Source organism: Lycium barbarum, chromosome 3 (genome assembly GCF_019175385.1).
Source record: "Lycium barbarum isolate Lr01 chromosome 3, ASM1917538v2, whole genome shotgun sequence".
In the NCBI taxonomy this organism is placed as follows: Eukaryota; Viridiplantae; Streptophyta; class Magnoliopsida; order Solanales; family Solanaceae; genus Lycium; species Lycium barbarum.
Genome location: NC_083339.1, coordinates 19,878,724 through 19,884,348, shown reverse-complemented (window position 1 = coordinate 19,884,348; position 5,625 = coordinate 19,878,724).

The following is a 5,625-nucleotide window of genomic DNA, read 5'->3' as shown; positions in this document are numbered from 1 at the left end:
CATTTCCTTTGTTGCGGGCTGCTCGCCCCGGATGGTTTTCACCCCCTCCGGAGTGGGGAATTTCAACAACTGATGCAATGTTGAAGGAACCGCTTTCATACCATGTATCCAAGGTCTGCCCAATAACGCGTTATATTTCATGTCCCCTTCGATCACATAGAACATCGTTTGTTGAATGGTGCCATCCACGTTTACGGGCAACGAGATCTCTCCCCTCGTGGTTTCACTTGCCATATTGAACCCGCTTAACACTCGGGCCACTGGTACGATCTGACCGAGCAGCCCCAGCTGTTCAACCACTCTCCATCGGATGATGTTGGCCGAGCTACCTGGGTCAACCAAAATACGTTTGACCTTAGTTTTAAAGACAAGTACAGCAATTACCAACGCATCATTGTGGGGTTGGATGACGCCCTCCGCGTCTTCGTCATTAAAGAAGATGGACCCCTCGGTCGAATGACCTCGAGTGCGCTTCTCACGAACAATAGAAATCTTCGTCTGCTTCATTACCGGCCCTCGAGGGGCGTCAATCCCCCCCTCTATCATGTTGATTGTATGTTGGGGTTCGACAGGTTCGGGCCTTTGATAAGATTCTCTTTCCTTATAATGATTTTTGGTTCGCTCGCTCAGCAGATCTCAGAGGTGGCCATTTTTCAATAACCGAGCTACCTCTTCTCTCAATTGGCGGCAATCCTCGGTTCTATGACCGTGGGTTCCGTGGTATTCACACACTACGCTCGGATCCCGCTGACCCGGGTCCGACCTCAATGGTTTAGGCCATCTTACATCGGGGACACGCCCAATGGCCGAGACAAGTCCCGAAGTGCTAACGTTGAAGTTGTACTCCGAAATTTTTGGCGGAACCTTGTTACTGGCGGAACTTCCGGCATCGCTCCTAAACGAGAGTCCCCGACTGTTCGACGGGCGCTCAACCCGCTTGCTGCCCCGTCCAGAGAAATGGCTTGGACTCTCGATTAGTTTTTCTGACCTGACATTTTGTCTCTCCGAATGGGGATACGGCCGAAATCTTTCTTTCGATGATTCAGACTTCGTTTCGTATCCCTTCCTTGGTGCCTCGAAACCTCTATTTACTTTGATCCTTACCGGTGGGAGCTCGAATTGATCATCCTCCACCCGAATCTTTGACTCATACCGATTGTGGACGTCGGCCCATGTTACGGCCTCGTATTCTAGCAAACTTTCTTTCAATTTGGCCGAAGCCACCGAACTTAGCATGTTGAGGCCCTTTGTGAAAGCCTGCGCGGCCCACTCTTCTGGCACCGGGGGGAGTTCCATCCGTTCCCTCTGGAACCGGGTGACGAACTCTCGCAGTAGCTCATCGTCCCTTTGGGTTATCCGGAAAATATCAGCCTTACGGGCCTGCACTTTTATGGCACCGGCATGGGCTCTGACGAAGGCGTCGGCGAGCATTTCAAAAGAAGTGATCGAATGCTCGGGTAGATGGTCGTACCACGTTAATGCCCCCTTCGATAGGGTCTCTCCAAATTTTTTCAACAATACCGACTCTATCTCATCTTCTTCCATATCGTTGCCCTTTATAGCATAGGTGTACGAGGTCACATGCTCATGCGGGTCCGTGGTGCCGTCGTATTTCTGAATATCCGGCATCTTGAATCTCTTCGGGATCAACTTGGGGGCCGCACTCGGAGGAAAAGGTCTTTGAATATACCTTTTTGAGTTTGGCCCTTTTAGCAAAGGTGGAGCCCCCGGTATCTGATCCACCCGAGAGTTGTACGTCTCGACCCTCTTTTCGGTGGAATCCACTCGCTGTGCCAAAGTTTCGAGCATCTTCAGAACCTCGGTGGAGGATCCGGCCCCAGAATCATCACTCTCGACCACCCGTGGCTCGTTCCTTCCGATTTCCGCTGTACCCTTAGCTTTTTCAGGCCCAGCTTCACCCTTTCCGCTCTGCAGTCGGGCAATCGCTAATCCTTGCTCGGCGATTGCCGCCCTTTGTTCCTGCAACATTTCAAAGATTAATCGCAAGTTAATGCCATCGTTTGGTGCGTCCGGTTCTCTCCGGCCCCGATCCCGGGACAATGTAACGGAATGATGAGTGTTTAGGGGTTCGGTCGCCGGTGGGACGGCGTTCTCTTGATCTACGGTATTTTGCAGGTTGAGTCCTTCCCTCGAATCAACGGGGTTCGGATCAGCGGGGTTCGGCAATGCCCTCAGTCCGCTCCCTTCGTTTTCCGCCACGATCTCGGCATTATTGACATGATCGGATTGCTCGACGTCAGCCATTTGAACCGTTTTCACAGAGATGGGTAGGGACATTTTTGGCTTTGATGAATATGGTAGAAATCAAGGCCAAAGACCACTATTATCCTAGCCCCACGGTGGGCGCCAAACTGTTTACCCCGGATTCGGGTGATCAATTAAATTTATAGGTGGGTATAGGATATGTGTTTTGTTCTTGATGTGTACTAGACAAAGAAAACAAAATATTTGAAGGCTAGCGATATATATAGGTTTGTGAGCAATGTATGATACTTGATAGATGAAATGCGCTAATCACAATAACAGGCGGCCTTGGCCGAATTAAATGATGGAAGAATTAGTATACAAAAGTTCCTCTATTACAAATGTTCTTGGAAAGTAAGAAGAGTCCAACCCCTTTAAGGGAGGTAGATATGCCCTATTTATAGCAGTGAGCCCATGGGCCTCATACAATAGGAATTAATAAAATACCAATAAAAAGAACAGCCCCTGCACGGATTTGGTGGGATTGGACTGACGGCGCCGTCTGACACACGCATAGTTGGTGGCCGACCATGACGTGACACCACTAGTGCGCTTCAGCAACGGTCATAACGGACCAACGGATACACGGGCAAACGGTGTCCGGATCAACGGTGACGAACCCTCGGGTAGAGTCCCCGAACCATCGGTGGCACAGAGACCGGACCAAAGGGCGCCCCTGCTCAGCTTCGATTAAAGCGCTTATCCGGGAAGGTGTGACGCCCCTCGTGCGAACTCCCGGCCCTCTTCTTCTTCCGATTTCTACCGTATACAATACATTCACTCACGTGGGAGAAAAGCGGGACGTAACTGACAGACAATCATAGGCTTATATTATCCGACAAAAAAGGGCGCTTGGAGTTTTACAGATTTTACAACAACATACACTCAATGAGAAAAAGCGACAAACAACTGTTATCTCGTATAGGTAACACGTTAGTGTCATGAGTTGATGTGTGAGTAACTTTTATTCTTCTAGTTCCAGTTGTCGCTCTTGTGTTCGACATATTGAATATGCGTTGATCATTGGTTGGATAGAACACGGGGCGTAATTGGTAGGTTTAAAACAATCAATCGGAAAAGGCAACAAACAACAGTTATCTCAGATAAGAAACACGTTAGTGTCACGACTTGACATATGATTAACTTTAATTCTTTTAATTCCAGATGTCCCTTTTGTACTCGACATACTAAATATGCATTGATTATTGGGTGGAGAGAAGACAGGGGCGTAACTGGTAAGTTTGAAAAAATGTAAAGTGCGCGAGGGCATATGAGTTTTATTAAAAATCATCAGTTAAGAAAATAAAGGTGACAAACAATAATTGTCTCGCATAAGAAGCACGTCAGTATCGCGATGTGACTTGTGATAGTAACTTTTATTCTATCTAATAAAAAATTCATTGTTGTTAGAGTCATATATCTATTTCTCGTTTAAAAGAAAAATAATATGAGAATTTAGGAGTTTAATTTAAAGCTTATAAACACTTTTAATTTAATCATAATATTTTACGATTTTATTCCTAATATCTTTTGTAATCTCTAGAATACTCTTCCTCAAACATAACTTTTAATTATCTCCATACTCTATTTCTGTCATTCATCCTTTTCATGTAACAAATACTTTAAAAATAATATATTTTTGTAAATAATTTTAAGAATATTATTTCAGTCATTTTAATAGAAAAAACTTTTTATCAACACCTTCTTTATCAAATACGCTAACCGCTTATTATGATTTTCAACCCCTATATTTATATACAAGACTGCTTAATATAAAGTTTCAACCCCTATATTTAAATACATGACTGCTTAATATAAAATCAACCTCATGCATCTAAAAATACTTTTGAGCAATTGATGCTCATAAACAACTTCTTTTAATCAACCAATTCACACGGACTCTAACTAGGTAATAACTGTTCCCCCATCCCCCCCACCCCCAACACACACACCCACCCAATCCCCTATTAATGACAATGCCACGTTGTGCTTCGATGTAAACGAGGGAAGTTTGCAATTAAGGAATCCAAACTCACATCTAACTAAACAAGAAGCAACAACATTGGATGTTATGTAAAAAGTTTTTAAAAGGTGGCATGGTCAACATAGTAACGTAAACCAAAACAATCACAACTCCACAAGGCATAAAGGACAGTACCATGATCATGCTGTCAATGAATATTGCATGCATAAACAACAAACCAAAGGTGAAGAAACGCCAATGTCATGTCCATACTATCTATTTCCGGCAAATATTTTGTCTTCATCATGTACAGAGGCGGATCCACCCTTTAGGGTGGGGTGGCATGACACCCTCTCGATTAATAAATTTTTTATATACTTATGTTATAATTTGCTTAAATTAGGTTAAATATTTGATCCTGCCACCCCCAATCGTAAATTAGACAAAAGTGTCACGGCTGGCTGACACAAGTTTGAATCTATCTTGAACATTTTTCGACTCCTATTTTTCTTTGCGCTTTTTACTTCCTTTGTACCAGTAATTCCCTTTTCGGCCCTCCCAATTTTCTATTTATCTTATTATTTATATTGCCTTTCCTCTTTTCTACTCACTCTATTTCAATTTGTTTGAACCTATTTCCTTTTTAGTCCGTGCCAAAATGAATGACCTCTTTCCTAATTTGGAAATAAATTCACTTTATGAATGATTTACAGCCACACAAATTTTTAAGGCTTATTTTGAACCACAAGTTTCAAAAGTCTTCCCTCTTTCTTAAATGTTGTGCCCAGTCAAATGGGTTCATATAAATTGAAACGGAGGGAATATTATTTTATCTGTGATCTCTAGCGAGAACACACAAATAGAAACTTCAAAATCCCTTAAATTAAGCATTTCTCTTAATCTCAAATATGTGAGTATTTAAATCGAAAAACTTGGGTCTCAATGGGAATTTTGGATTGAGATCAAAATTCAATTTTTTTTTATAATTTCTTTTGTTTATTACTCCCTCCGTCCATGTTTACTTGTCTAGATTTGACTTGGGACACTCTTAATAAGCAATAAATAATATGAGAAATGAATTAGAGTACGTGTAATTTGAATTTAAATCACTTTTACTACTTAAATTGTGATGGAAATTTCGTAATCACTGCTTAGAAAAAACATGAAATTTATGATTTATTTTTGAGAACTTGTAGTTTATCTAATTCTACATTTACTTATGGGGTGTATTTACCTATTGAAGAGTTTTTCTATTATTTTTCTTATTTTGATTGGTGTAATTCTCTTATTGAAGATGTTATTTTACTTGTGCAAATTCATTTTTTTTAATATACATAAGAGATGCAAGTCCCTGGTGAAAATGTTGATTTTAATTCTGTTGTTAATGGGTGTTAATG